Source organism: Gopherus evgoodei, chromosome 4 (assembly GCF_007399415.2).
Source record: "Gopherus evgoodei ecotype Sinaloan lineage chromosome 4, rGopEvg1_v1.p, whole genome shotgun sequence".
Taxonomy (NCBI): domain Eukaryota; kingdom Metazoa; phylum Chordata; order Testudines; family Testudinidae; genus Gopherus; species Gopherus evgoodei.
The window spans coordinates 148,102,818-148,118,446 of NC_044325.1; the positions used below are offsets into that span (position 1 = coordinate 148,102,818).

Consider the following 15,629-nt stretch of genomic DNA (forward strand, 5'->3'; position numbering starts at 1 on the left):
CTAAATGAGTCAACAGTGTAACACTTGCAAAAAAACAAACATCATTCTGGGATGTATTAGCAGGAGTGTTGTAAGCAAGACAGGAGAAGTAATTCTTCTGCTCTACTCTGCGCTGATTAAGCCTCAACTGGAGTACTGTGTCTAGTTCTGGGTGCCACATTTCAGGAAGGATGTGGACAAATTGCAGAGTCCAAAGAAGAGCAAGAAAAATGTTTAAAGGTCTAGAAAACATGACCTGTGAGGGAAGATTGAAAAAATTGGGTTTATTTAGTCTGGAAAAGAAAAGACTGAGATGGAACATAACCGTTTTCAAGTATGTAAAAGGTGGTTAAGAGGAGGAAGAAAATTTATTTTTCTTAACTCTGAGCATAGGACAAGAAGCAATGGGCTTAAATTGCAGCAAGGGAGATTTAGGATGGACATTAGGAAAAACTTCCTAACTGTCAGAGTGGTTAAGCACTGGAATAAATTGGCCAGGGAGGTTGTGGAGTCTCTATCATTGGAGATTTTTAAGAGAAGGTTAGGTAAACACCTGTCAGGGATGGTCTAGATCATACTTAGTCCTGCCTTGAGTGCAGGGGACTGAACTAGGGCGGTCCCTTCCAGTTCTATGATTCTGTGTTCTCATTAGCTTGACACTCGCCTAATTTTTCAAAGAATCCTACTAAGCTCCTAGGCTCAGTGATACCTTGTGGCAGAGAGTTCCACGTGTTCACTGTGTGTCTGATTCCTCTTACCAATTTTAATGTTGTTACCTTCCAACATCACTGAATGTTCCATTACTCTTATATCCTATGAATGGCTAAACAGATATGGCGAACTTGCTCTTCTTTCCCGTCTAATAGAAGTGAAAGTCCTGAGAAAGATGGAAAGAGATTTTTTTCTATTCCTTCCCCTCCTGCCCACCCCTTTTCTCCATTGTCTGAGCTGCTTCACTTTGTGTGTAACGGGAAGGAGATTTTATGATGTTTCCTTGGCATTCTAGGGCCTGTATCAATTTCTTTATAATTGCATAAAGTCTGAATTACATGATTCATGATCCCATAGTCTCTTCTGCACCAGATGGAATTTCATAGAACTCCTATCATATCTTACACTATTTTTTATGATATAAATTATTAAATTATCTGGGATCAGACATCTCCAACCAGAGAGGCTGTTCCAAAGAAATTAAGAACATAAGAATATAAAAACAGCCATACTGGGTCAGACCAAAGTATCCTGTCTGCCGACAGTGGCTAAAGTCAGGTGCTTCAGAGGGAATGAACAGAACAGGTAATCAAGTGATCCATCCCCTTTTGATTATTCCGAGCTTCTGGCAAACAGAGGCTAGGGAAACCATGCCTGCCCATCCTGGCTAATAGCCATTGATGGACCTATCCTCCTTGAACTTATCTAGTTCTTGTTTGAACCCTATTATAGTCTTGGCCTTCACAACGTCCTCTGGCAAGGAGTTCCACTGGTTGACTCTGCATTGTGTGAAGAAGCAAGAAGCAATGGGCTTAAACTGCAGCAAGGGAGATTTAGGTTGGACATTAGGAAAAAGTTCCTAACTGTCAGGGTAGTTAAACACTGGAATAGATTGCCTAGGGAAGTTGTGGAATCTCCATCGCTGGAGATATTTAAGAGTAGGTTAGATAAATGTCTATCAGGGATGGTCTAGACAGTATTTGGTCCTGCCATGAGGGCAGGGGACTGGACTCGATGACCTCTCGAGGTCCCTTCCAGTCCTAGAGTCTGAGTCTATGAGTCTAAGAAATAATGCCTTTTGTTTTAAACCTGCTGCCTATTAATTTCATTTGGTGACCCCTAGTTCTTGTGTTTATAAAAAGGAGTAAATAACAACTTATTTACTTTCTCCAGACCCATTGTGATTTTATAGACCTCTATCGTATTGCTCCTTAGTCGTCTCTTTTCCCAGCTGAAAAGTCCCAGTCTTATTAATCTCTCCTCATATAGAAACTGTTCCATGCCGCTAATAATTTTTGTTGTGCTTTTCTGATTCTTTTCCAAATCCAATATATCTTTTTTTGAGATGGGGTGATCACATCTGCAAGCAGTATTCTTGATGTGGAAGTATCATGGATTTATATGGAATCAATATGATATTTCTGTCTTACTATCTATCCCTTTCCTAGTGATTCCCCACATTGTTTGCTTTTTTGACTGCCGCTGCACATTGAGTGGATGTTTTCAGAGAACTATTTACAGTGACTCCAAGATCTCTCTTGAGTCCTAACAGTTAATTAGACTCCATTATTTTGTGTGTCTAGATGGGATTGTTTTCCAGTGTGCATTACTTTGCATTTATCAACACTGAAATTCATCAGCTATTTTATTGCCCAGTCACCCAGTTTAGTGAGATCCCTATGTAGAAGACAAGAGATGGCTTGCTCAATGATGGCTTCCCTTGCGAAAGTCTGGAAAAGCCATGACTTCTAAAAACATACAAAGATTCGACTGGTAAACTTAATTTTTTCCATAGCATTTCATGGATGTGAGTCATGGGAAACCAATGCTGCTGGCAAGAAGAAAATTGAAGCTTTGGAGATGTAGTGCTGGTGAAGACTCTTGCTTATCGCCTGGATTTAAAAGAAAACGTTTGTTAGAAATATTATTGGAGAGAAGCAGACCTTGCTGTCAGGAATCAACAGGCACAAACTTTAGTCACATCAAGTACAGAGAGGGAAATAACTTTCTCAAGAAAGTTATCGTGGAAGGAACAGTGGCAGGGGACGACTGTAGGGGACCATCAGTGAGGGAGATGGATAGATGAAGTGTGGTAGGCCACTGGGAGGTCAGCTGTTGAATGCTTGAAGCTACTGATTGGGTCAAGAAGGTTTCCAAAAAATCTGCAGTGATGTCACTGATATTCAAATGTGAATAAACAGATTTTACTTAGTAATAATCTGGTCTCGAGAGAAATTCTGTGGGAGGAGAAGCATGTTCCATGTGTAATCACCAGCTATGATGATACCCCAGTTTCAAGGCCTCAGTTGACATCATACCCTCCCCCAACCTCTTCTTCCATCCCACGCTTTCTCTGTCCGTCCAGTGAAGCAGGTGGGAAGTGCTAACTCATTCAACTGATCTGGTAGCAAATGCCACTGCTGCTGAAGCTCTTTTAACTGTAACGGCTTCTCTGTCCCTTCATCCTGAGCTGGTAGCAAGGTGCATGTAGGATGCAGAGTGATCAGGAACCTGAGCGCTGGACTTTCTTAGGCGTATGACTTCAAGCCACACCCATTAGGAGCCCCAGCGTACCAAGAAATGGCTAATGAGGCCCCAATACCTGTGGTGCTTCAAACACACACCAGCAAAAGCTGCTCTCCTCCCAAATGCTGTTGCTCAAGATCCAGTGTCTGCTTGGGTGAAACTGACAATGGGCCAGAGGCATAGAATTTAGGGCTGCTCTGCTCCAGGAATTTGGACAAGGTGAGAGGAATGAAGTGGTAGCCAGACTGGGTCAGACCCAAGCCCAGTAGCCTGTTTCAGATGGCGAAAGCACCAGATGCTCTAAAGGAAGGTGCACGAACTGTAGAGCGGGGAGATGTGGAATTAAGGTCTCTCCTCATCCTTAGTAATCAGATTCTTAACCCCGGAAGCATGAGGTATTACAGCTTTTCCAAAAGTTTTTAAACATTAACTGTTACAACTCAGTCTCTGGATATTGGTATGATCTATATAAAATGTCCAGTCCCTCTGTTAACAAGGCGCGCTCTCTCTCTCTCTCTCTCTCTCTCTCTCTAGATTCATGCACTGCTGCTGTGGATTCACTGTTCCTCTGTTCACTCTTACCTCACCAGGTAGTGATATTTGCTCAGGAGGCTGAGCTTATGGAGCTCCTGTTCCCTGCACAATATGATGCTTGTGCTGTCTGACTGCTACTCATCTACTCCAGAGCTGATTGCGTTTCAGTGGCACCACACGTATATCCTCGGAACATCCCTTTGGGTCCTTGGAGGCAGAGGCACTAGAGATGTGGAGGGTGTTTGATGGGAAGATTTTCGGGTTTAATACTCAGCAGGGAGAGATTTCCAGTGGAATTCTCCTGAGGGGTGTCATGCTACTAATGCTGCCATGCTAGAGGGAACTGGAATCGTAAATGCTCTCCTCTTCCTTGCAGTGGGTCGTACCTGTCCTTTCCTGCATGGTCTGGTCTTTCCTTTTGGCTGCCCTTCACTCCACTACTTAAGCCTGACAGCTCTGATTTCACTCACTGTCACAGAACAGGAAGTTTTTGACAGCTGCGTTTGCCATTATTCTTTCCTTAATGTTGTTGTTGTTTTTGTGTTACTGTCAAATCGCATCTTATTAAAGCTCCTTCCCATCCTGTCAGCAGCAGCTGAAGATAGTGAATGGCCACATATCTCCAGCCCCTGTATGGGGAAATTGCCTTCTATTATTGATAAGAAAATGCTGCTCTGGGAGAATGTGACTCTGCTGCTTATCCAGGTCAATCCTCTGGCTATGGACTCACCGCACTGCAACAGTTCTGACTGCAAAGCAGGCTTCGGTGCAGATAACCCAAACACCAGGCTGTGTGCGCTGTGCGGGTTGTGTGCCTCTCCCTCTGCCCTGAGCACCACATGGGAGGGGTCAGGCAAATAAGTTGGTGACCCTGATTTGCTGATTCAGGGCAGTGTGACAGTCTTCCCACTGCTGGGGAATTTGGCTCTGCATCAAGAAGGACGACTCCTGCAAGAGATGACCAAGCCATGACCAGCTCAGGTGAGGTAATAGCAGCTGTTAGCCAGCCACAGGCAGTGAAGGATGCAGCAAAGGGAAATATTTGCCATTGGAGCTGATGCATTTAAATTGTACTGACCATGGTTACCATGCTGCTGGTGTTTAAACAGGTGGTGAAAGGCATGGCACTATAAACGAGGAGATGAGAGAGATTAGAGTGCTTTCACCAGGAGGCCTTTCCTTCTGCAGTTAGTCCCCACTGGAAACCTGGCTTAGCCCAAACCTTGCCATATCTATAATGCATTGAAAGACTCTCTACCCCCGCCCAGAGTCTGCTCTAAGCACTCTGAAATTGCTGATGTGTCTGTGTCTGTCCATTGGGTTCCAGTGCAGGAGGCTGGGGTCATGGTAAATTTGCTCCTGTGACGAAGTGGGACTGGTTTTAATGTTCCCATCTGAATACTGTGGGGGGCCTCATCTCTGGCCGACCCTCTGTCACCTAGCAACTAATGGCCAGGCCCTTCCCCCTGTAAGGGGATGCTAAAGGTGTTGGAGACAGAGAAATCAGGTGACCTCCTGGCCTGGGAAAGAAAGACAGCCCAAAGAGGAGGGGCTGGAGGGGGTTTGGTAGTTTTTGGAGCTGGCTGGAAAATGGAGGGGAGCCCTGAGGAGGTTCGGGCCTCCCAGCGGGGCTGTGGCCTCCCTGGGGCCCCAGATGGACCTAACTAAGGGGGTTCTTGTTGTCTGTACTGGCAAGACCTGTTTTGGACTATGTTCCTGTCATCTAAATAAACCTTCTGTTTTACTGGCTGGCTGAGAGTCACATCTGACTGCAAGATGGGGGTGCAGGACCCTCTGGCTTCCCCAGGACCCTGACCGGGTGGACTCGCTGTGGGAAGCACACGGAGGGGCACATGCTGAATGCTACGTGTGAGCTTCCTACCCTGGAGACAGTCTGCTCCAAGGGAGAGGAAACTCCCCAAAGTCCTGCCTGGCTTTGTGGGGAGCAGTTCCAGAGCATCGCCTGGGGACTCAGTGACAGCTCCCTCTGTTCATTTATTGCTTTGGGGTTCATTGTTCCCAATCTAGACTCTGTGAAGTGGCACCTACAACCACTGTGACAAACTCTGTATAAATTCCTGATAGAATGCAAATGGGTCAGCCAGAAGAGGGTCTCTGCTAACTTTAATTTGTATGTTCGGAAGGCTTTGGGTTGTTGCTGTTATTAAGGTCATTTATATGTTTTTGTCCACATGTCTGCCCTGAAGACTCTTGGTTGGTCCCAGTGTGGTGGCTGGGGATAGGTCATCTAAAATAACAGAGGAACCATTCTCTGAAGGTTAAGTATATATTCACAGCATGGTCTGGCTTCAAACAGCAGAGGAAGGGCCGGTGTGCTATGAGAGAGCCTATTGTTTGTGCTTTTCAGCTCAAGTAGGGGGATTGGAAATCTCTTGAGGGAACTCTCGAGAGCTCCAGCTCTCTTTTAGTAAACTCAAGAGCTGGAGAAACATGATCTGTCCATCTGATTTGGACCTTCTCAGGCACCAGCAATGGCAGCGATGTTCTGTGAATGATGGCACTGAGCTTAGGAATGGCTTCAGACTCAGAGGCCAATGTATGGGTCCATTCCACCCCAGCCTTTGCTTGTTCTGCCCTTGCTCCTGTTTCTGTCCTAGATACTTAATGCATTAAATAATTCATATCATACACTTTTTTTGTAAGTTGTGATAGGAGTTCTATGAAATTCCCATCTGGTGCAGAAGAGACTATGGGATCATGAATCATGCAATTCAGACTTTATGTAATTTACAAAGAAATTGATATAGGCCCTAGAATGCCAAGGAAACATCGTAAAATCTCCTTCCCGTTACACACAAAGTGAAGCAGCTCAGACAGTGGAGAAAAGGGATGGGCAAGGGGGAAGGAACAGAAAAAAATCCCTTTCCATCTGTCTCCTCTTCTCATTATCTCACCTTCATCTCACAGCACCCAAAGTTTCTGGTGCTTTCTCAGTGTGGTATTTTACAGCAAAGCAGCTGGATAGAAGAGAGCTGGGAGCTGCTACTCACATTTCTGCAAGCAAATTGGGCTGGCTGATATCATCACCTTTTCAGAATGATAGAATCGTCATTATCATTTTTAACTCAGGGTTTCACTGACAGATCTGCTGGGGGAGTTTCTCAGCCCAGGAGATCACAATGGTCCCTTCTGGCCTATGGATCTATGAAACTAAACAGAAGGGGCCAGATGTCACCAGTGAAGTAGCAAGTAGGAACAAAACCACCCAGTCCACAAATGAACCGGGACTGCAAATGTCCAAAGGGGGAGAAGCGAAGTCACTTCGCCTCCAAGGCCACTCCTTGCCCCCAACTTGTGTTGGTCTCTTCCTTGCAAATTTCCGTTGGCCCTGAGCATGGAGGCAGTCTTCCTTGACCAGAGGCAGAGATGCCATTCCAGGTGTTTAGAAAAGATGGACGCTCTCCAAGGCAGGGCCTGTTGCACTGTGTGTTTTGTGCAGTGGGATCCTGATTCGGAGCTGTTAGGCACTACTGCAATGCCTGCCATAACTCATGAGGTGAGGCATGGCCTTCCTGAGCTTGCCACAAGGCTCTTTCTTGGAGTATGTATAAGTCTCTGTTGAAGACCTACTACTTACTGTCCAGAGTGGGTCTTGCTGGCTTCTAGAGTAAATCCCCTTGCGTTGTTTCCTGCCCTGACCTCTGACTGTGAGCTCCCAGGGCTGGTGCCATCCTTTCCCTCAGACTTCAAAGGTGCTGCCACAGGGTGGGAATTATTGCAGGGAAATGATGAACAGCAATGTATTGTCCACTCCTGACTTGAAGTGGTATCGCAGTGGGGGTGAGATCACATGGCTACTTGGGGAGGAAGGGTGGGTGCTGCACCTTGCGTATGTCCAACAGTCACTGCTCTCTCTAGTTCACACAGACCCCCCCCTTGCTGCATCTACCTCTGCACAATGCACTAGATTTTGCTTAGGATCGAACGATGATGCTGATTTATTTTTCTTCATCAGTGCTGAAGAAGGTGAATTAGCCAAGAGGAACTCACAGTAATAGTTTAAATTGCACTTGGCACTTCAGTTTTCAGTTTGATTCAGTGCAATTAGATGCATCAGTGTGACCTTGAATATGAATAATGCAAGCCAATCTGAACGGACTGTTTTGGATGTGATGACATCATGCTTACCTCAGCCAGTAAGTAATGAGCAGTTATCTGGAAAAGGCTACTGGGGTAAATCACCCCAGTTCCACCCCCCATCCTGAGTACAGGTCAAGAAATCTCAGGCTAGCAGAAGACAAGTGAGGTGTCATTGATAGCAGAAGGAATCTTTCCAGCTGCAACAATAAAATACGTGATGGACAGGACCAGCAGGAACTGGGCTACGGGTCACTGCAAGTTGGCTGAGGATGAGGAGCTGGTGACATGTAGTTGTTTGGCTTTTGGTGGGCATGGGGCTGTGTTGTGCTTCCCATCCTTCCATAAGGACATTTATAGCTGCCCTGGTTTCCTTTTGAGGGTATATGATCCCAGGCAAAATACACCTCTACCCCATTATAACGCGGCCCGATATAACATGAATTCAGATATGAGGTAAAGCAGTGCTCCAGGGGGCGGGGCTGCGCACTCCAGTGGATCAAAGCAAGTTCGATATAACACAGTTTCACCTATAACACAGTAAGATTTGTTGGCTCCCACGGACAGCGTTATATCGGGGTAGAGGTGTAATGCCCAGAGCCCAGCCCTTGATTTTGGGAGTATTGGAGCCAGCATGCAGCAATAGCAACCTGTGCCCCAGCAGGACCTGACCACCTGGAATTCAGGTGCAGTCAGTGGGAGCTGCGTGTGCTCAGTGCCTCTGGAAATCAGAGCCCAAATGTCTTTAAACAACACAGAATGAAAAGAGCCTAGAGAGATTTAAAGCAAAGCTGTGTTCCTCAGCAGTCCCTCGTGCAGGGTTCCATGGCTTACCCCAGTATACCTGCAGTCTGAGTCTGAGGGTGCTGGGAGACTTCTGGACCAAACCCTTACTGGAGATTCTGCAGCCAACTTCCCATCATGCCCCAGGGCTTTGGAGCTGTTGAAATAATGTCCTCAGCCTGTCCCTTGAGTCCAGAGTGCTTTGAGCATTCTCACTAGCCAGTCTCCTATGCCTTAGGTCAAGGACAGGGGGAAAGAGAGTGGGAATGCAAGTAGCTGCAGTGCTCTGGGGCTCGTCTCTTCTCATTCCCAAAGCTGCTAGCTTGCAAAATTTTGACAGTTAGCCTAAGACTCTCCAATGACTGTAGCCTGGATGTTTTCTTTGAAATATAAAAGAAAATAAACCCCCCAGTTGGGCTGTGCAGACTCCCCTGACGTGAGCCTTCCATTCCGGACACCGAGCTGAATGGAATAAGACAGTATCAGATTCTCACCTCCTCTTCAACTCTTTTCAGACGTGCTGTCCCCCTCTCTCTCCTGGCAGAGAGAGATTTTAAATGTTTGGACTAGAACAGGTCAGGACTCCATTGTTGCGGTGTCATTCAGGTCCTTTCAGGCTAATGCAGACTGGGTGGTGGGCATGACTAACAGGGTAGCAATCAGAGCTGGGCATCTTGCTGAGAGGCATTGATTGCCTCACTATGGTGACTCTGTCAAGGACCCTTTAATGAGATCCATTTCAAAGGGAGCACAAGCTGTGTTGTATCTGCAGCATGGACTGGAGCTGGTGTTGGCTGGTTTAATGGAGCTGCTGTGCTGGTTGTTTCAAGGGGGCTTGTAGGGAAGAGAGTTTTATCCTGTCTCAAATAAGGAAGTTTTAACCCAAGCCCCTTGCTTGTGCTGGCAGAGAGGATGTGGGGCTGTATGCACAGGGTGCAGTGCAAGGCACAGTTCGAGCCAGTGGGAAACAGCCTTTTGCAAGCACCAGCCAGGAGACCTGGGGAGAGATGGAGACTGGCTGTGGTGAGCCCCTCTTTTAGCAGTAACAGCTCCTGGGGATGTGACCTGAAAGCAGGGGTTAAAATGACGGGGAGGGTAAGCTGTAGGCATCACTCCCACAGCTCCTCCCTTACTTGGCTTGAGCGTGTGTAAACACCCACACAACTCCAGCTCCTCCTAGCCTGGTGCAGTGGGGTCTGCCCTCTTGTTTCACCCCCTACTTTAATCACTGTGTAAAAGTCTCTATCCTGCCCCACGGGGAGGTGTGTGCAGGCGGGGGGGATAGTTATACCTCCCAGCAGGGTGGGCCATTTGCTGTCTCCGATTTACAGGTGGGGTATGTGAGGCACAGCGAGAGGCAGTGACTAAGCCCAGGTCAGAGGCAGTCAGTGCTAGAGCTGGGATCAGAGCTCCACAGATCCCTTTCCCTGTGCCCGTGTTCGAGCTGCTCTGCCTAGCCAGCGAACACATGCTGTGATGCAAAAGGCAAGCAGGGGAAGGAGACTGGCTAATGCGTCTGCCACCTCGGAGTGAGGGCCACCCCTGAGCCACGTGTACCATTTTCTATGTGACAGACCCGCGTGCAGACAGGCACAAGAGCTGCTTGCTACTTGCTCAGCAGAGATGTGAAGGAGGCAGGGCGCCCCACAGACAGTCTTGCTGGGGCTGTTCATTGGGCTTCAGGTTCAAGACCCACAACCAATGACAGCCTGTTTGGTGGGAGCATGCTGTGGGCAGTGTCCCGCCTCTGGTGGCCAGAAAGAGCTTGTCTGTGCTGGGGCTTACCAGCTGGGACAGAGCATCTGCTCCACGCCCACTGCTTTTGTTTGGTTCTGAAGTGCCAGGTTCCAGACCGGTACTTGCCAGTAGATCTAGTAACTGTTGCTGTCCCTGACTTGCTAGCTCCCAACTGCATACAAGCATGTGCAGCATGCATCTGTCCATCATCCAGTGCTGGAAATTCAAGCGTGTGTGCCTGGACCTAGCTGGGTCTGCCTGTATTAATTCGGATAGAATAAAGGGCCCAAAGAGGCAAAGGTATCCCTGTAACTGTCCCAACATTAAACTGTGTTAAACAGGGTTCAGGGTTGGGATGCAGAGACCTCAGCCTGCTTAGAATCTTTTTAGCCTTCTGTTAAAAGACTCAGAAAAGAAGGAAGACGTTACAGCATTTGAAATGCTGTATTAAATTAGGCTTTTGTTCTAACAATAACATCCCCTATTCCCTTTCCCTCTAGCTGGAGGGAGTCTTGGGAAGGAAAACTCCCCTTGTTTGACAGTCTCTCAGAGCGTAAGAACGGTCCTTCTGAGGGAAAGAGAAGAAGTTCGTTGAGATGGGCTGGAGCTATCACTGTTGCTGTTGTTCTTAAAGGCCAGTGCCCTTTACTAGAATGATGAACAAGACAAACCCCCACACAAAAAAGGGGCAGGGATGGGGGGAGAGAGCAAAGGTAGAAAATGCAGTGTTTGTCTCTGGTGTTCACTTGCATTTGCAGCCTCACTGCTGGAGAAACACAAGCCCAGTACACAGTATGATCAGACTCTCTACAGTCTGGCAAGCTTGTACTGTCTCAGAGCAGTGTTGCAAAGTATGCTCTCTAAGCCAGCTAAGGCAGACTCTTCTTAGACCAAACCAGAGATGGGAGGGATAGGAAAGAAGAAATAGAGTAGGGAAGGAAAAGGGCACATAGGGAGGCAGTCTCACTTTCCCTGTGGTGTATAGGATTTAGCTGGAGCTGGTGGAGCTGGTAGTGTCATCCAGGCCCCACTCTGTCCCAATCTAGTCAGGGCCTCTCTCTGGATTAGGAGAGGGACCCAGGAGATAGTGGGGATGCAGTCGCTCCTTCTCTCATCTTTCAGTCAGCTGACTTTACCCTTTGCTTCGCCTCTGCTGCCCATCCATATTTCTCCCTCCCCAAAAAGTCTCTTTAGGGGCCCCAGATGGAAGTGCTGGGTGCAATATCCCTTTCCCTCATTATTTGGTCCACTAGTTGGGCCTAATTTCTGACACAGCAATTTGGGCTCATTGATTTCTGGTCCCACTCTGGTCTGGTTTACCAGGCAGGATTTTAACATCACCCTTGAATTATATCAGCAGACCTTTGTGTTTGGACTAATTCAGTCTGTCTTCATTTTGCACCTTTTCCTATCACCATGTGTTGTGACATTTTACAGCCTTACCCTCATTTTTCACAGCTGAGCTCACAATTAGGGTCCATTTGTTCTTACTGCTAGAGTCCCTACTTGCATGTGCCTCCTGTTCCACTGCATGCCCTCTAACCAGTGTGGAGCAACTCTGGATTTTGCAGAAGCCCTAGCACCGCCACAGGCTAAAACTGGCTGGTACAGCCGGGGAAAATGGGCTCAGTTACTCCAGGCTGGGCACTGCTCTGCAGCAAGTGATGCATTGCTAAAACCTTGTCCCTTTGCGAGTGGGGTCTCAGTCTTGTGTTCTGCTCCTCGCATCCTGCCCAGTGAGTGGCTCTCCCTGGAGCTGGTCAGGGGTGTGTATGGCCAAGCTGCATGACTTTCCTTTTCCAATTTTCCAGCCGATGCCCATCACCAGCATTTGGCTTCAGTGGAGGCTGCAGGTTTGTCAGCCAGCAGATGTTTGCCTAGTTTATTTTTTTATCCCCTTCATCTTTTATTGGTGTTTGAATGCATCTGCCTGGTACACAACAGATGGCAGCGTGAAAGGAGACAGTCAGCAAATCTTTGGGGAAGAAAAGGGGATCACAGCAAGAATGGCTCCTGCTCCAATCCGATTACACTGCTTCTATTTTTAAGCCAGAAAGATTAATGAGGAAAAAAATTCATGTATGAGTGAGAAGAGAATTGGGGTGAGGGGAGGGACAGCAGATGGGGAAAGGAAGAGGGGAGATAGATTTGGATATCTCTTGATGAGCTCTGATTGCATTCAACTTTTTATGCAGAGTGGCCCCTTTTGTAGAATGGCTGACACTCCCTGCTGCATACTAAAACCTCTTGGCGCTAAGACAATATCTCCAGGGCTGTTCAGTTGAAGGATGTTGTATCTACTGATAACGCATTAAGTACAGGAAACATATTAGCAGTTTCTGAAGTGTTTGCTGGTAGGTTGTCATGTGAGGTGGAGAAAGGGGAACCACCTACTGTTAAATAGGAATTGTTGGGCTCTGGGCTGGTCCTATGTGTTAGGGGGATGGAACAGATGAATCTTGGTGATGGGGGCAGCTTGTGTAGGGCCCTGCCAAACTCATGGTCCATTTTTGTCCATTTCACAGACATAGGATTTTAAAAATCATAAATTTAATTATTTCAGTTATTAAAATCTGAAATTTTAGTGTTGTAATTTTAGGGGTCCTGACCCATAAAGGAGTTGTGGGGGCAGGTCTGCAAGGTTATTGTGGGGGGGAAGCGGGGGGGGGTTGCGATACTGCTACCCTTACTTCTGCACTGCTGCTGGCAGCAGCGCTGCCTTCAGAGCTGGCCAACTGGAAAGTGGCAGCTGCTGGCCAGAAGCCCAGCTCTGAGGGCACAGCCGCTGCCAGCAGCAGCGGAGAAGTAAGGATCGAATGGTAGGGTATTGCCTGCAGAGCTGGGCCTTCAGTCAGCAGCCACCACTCTCCAACCGCCAACTTCTGAAGGCAGCAGCACAGAAGTAAGGGTGGCAGGGGAAGGTATTGCCACCTTTACACCTGCTCTGCTGCTGGTGGGGCGCTGCCTTCAGAACTGGGTTGCTGGGCCAACATCCACCACTCTCCAGCCACCCAGCTCTGAAGGCAGCATAGAAGTAAGGGTGGCAATACTGCAACCCCTTCCCCTTAAAATAACCTTGTGGCACCCCACCCACCCCCCCACAACTTCCTTTTGGGTCAGGACCCCCAATTTGAGAAATGCTGGTCTCCCCCATGAAATCCATATACTATAGGGTAAAAGCATACAAGACCAGATTTCACAGGAGGAAGACCAGATTTCATGGTCCGTGACGTGTTTTTCGTGGCCATGAATTTGGTAGGGCCCTCCCTGTGTGTCATGGATGTATATAAACAACTCCCTGCTACAGCCTTCTACACAACTGTCCGACGTCATCCAAGTGCATCATTAATGTCTGTCTTCCCTCTCTTAATAGCCAATTGCTGTGGTTAATGGGCAGCTCACCTTCCCACTGCTTATCCATCTCTTCCCTCGGAGCTGATGGCAGCTGTGCATAGAAACCCTCTGTGTAGGGGTCCTGTCATCACAGCGATTAGGGACAAAGGGCAGAGTTTGGATCCCAATGGGGAAATATTAAATGTTGCCTTTTCCCCAACACACAAATAGAGGGTGGGGAGATCTGTTATACTCTGGGCCCATGGAGAAAGGAGCCAGAGGGCCTGGTGACAAGCTCTCCTTTGTAATGAGGAAGGGGGAACTTACATCCAGCACGTTAGCATAGCTATCAATCGTTAGCATGCAATCTCTCCCCGTAATGGACTTTAACCATATTGTAAATTCCTCTCAAATGCGATTCACTTTTGTATTAGACTTGTCATTTGGTTTCCTTTAGGGCACCCAGGAGGCAGCATGCCCTAATGGAAGGGGCACTGAAGTGGAACTCAGGAGACCTGGATTCAGTTCTGCCCTGACCTGGTGGGTTACCTTGGGCAAGTCGTGTCCCCTCTCTCTGCTTCGGTTTCTCCTCCTGCCCTTTGTCTGGTTTGCCTATTGAAACTGTAAGCTCTTTGAGGCAGGGCCTGTCTTGTAGTCCATGTGTGTTATGTTGCTACCACCAAGGGTCCCTGGTCACAGTTGGGGTCTGCAGGCACTATCAGAATTCAGACACAAACAAGAGGACTCAGTAACCATATTTTCAAATCTCCACACTCTGATATGCTAGAACATCTGTTGAGGCTTTTGCAGCATTCTGATGCCTGAATATTCAAGGCTTATGCTGTGTGTTAATGTGGAATTGGTTTCTATGTTAGGGAAATCCCTTCTAAGTCATAAACATCACATGTCTAAGCCTTCCGACTGCCTTTACTAGGACTCCTCGGATAAATGAGTGTAAATATACTCGGAAGCTCCAGTCTGAGTGTGATACTTCTCTGAGATGTTGCAAATGAATCTTATTTCTTCCAGTTCAACAGAACCCCTCTCTTTGGTGTAACTCTGCATTCTGGGTCCTGAATCTTCCATTCCAATAGCTGCAGAAATCAATCCCATGTACTTTTTTTTGTACAGATTCTCTTGTCACCATCTTGCCAGGGAGCCTCAGGAGGGAGGAATATAACTGAACCTGCTGGAGAGTGTCCTGTTCCTCTGGAGTCTCTGCTAAGTATGGCTTTTCAAGGTTCTCCCTCGTCCCGTCTGCATTTCCTTCCTTGGAGAGAAATGGATTAAACAACGTGTGTATTGTAGGGGGTAGAGCAGTGCAGTGGGTGCTGGTGAAAGGGTTGGACTGAATTCCCTGGATACTGACTATGCAGCAAAAGCAACTGGTGGGCATGGCAGTCCTTGTGCAGCATGGCCCCATTACATCCCTCCATCCCACCCTGCCACCGCTGGCACTGAGAAGGGAGTTCACACTCAGTCCTTGGCCTCTGATTTTTTGCCAAAGAGTGTCCATATCACATAAAGTCAGAGGTGAAAGTAAGCCGGTACGGTCCGGTACGGCATACCGGCGGCCGGGCTTGGGCCGGGATTTAAAGGGCTCAGAGCTCCCTGCCACTGCGGGCAGCCTAGAGTCCTTTAAATCCCACCCGTGGCTCCAGCAGCCGGGCTGGGGCCGGGATTTAAAGGGCTCAGAGCGCCCTGTGGCTGCAGGCAGTTCAGAGCCCTTGAAATCCCACCTGCGGCTCTGGTGGCCGGGCTGGCGCCAGGATTTAAAGGGCTCAGGGCTCCCCACAGCAGGAGGAGCTCCAGGCCCTTTTAAATCCCAGCTCTATCCCAGCAAAGCTTGGGGTTCCCCGCAGCGGCTAGAGCCCCGGGCCCTCTAATTTGCCCCGAACCCCAGGGGGCTCCCAGCCATCTCTTCAGCT

At 47.9% G+C, this 15,629-nt stretch overlaps 1 protein-coding gene across 3 annotated transcripts in view; it reads left to right on the top strand.

Annotated features, from left to right (window-relative positions):
• Window positions 1-15,244, top strand: part of LRIG2 (leucine rich repeats and immunoglobulin like domains 2) — an 80,539-nt gene extending 65,295 nt beyond the window's left edge. The window contains exons 20-21 of one of the 3 annotated variants that reach the window (XR_004000285.1): window positions 14,159-14,241; window positions 14,833-15,244. The gene's annotated coding sequence lies outside the window, so the exon portion shown is untranslated. Of the gene's footprint in view, window positions 1-3,750; window positions 5,119-14,158; window positions 14,485-14,832 lie in introns of those variants that run through there. The other 2 variants (XR_004000287.1, XR_004000284.1) reach the window with 2 other exon arrangements.
• Window positions 15,245-15,629: the final 385 nt, after the last annotated feature.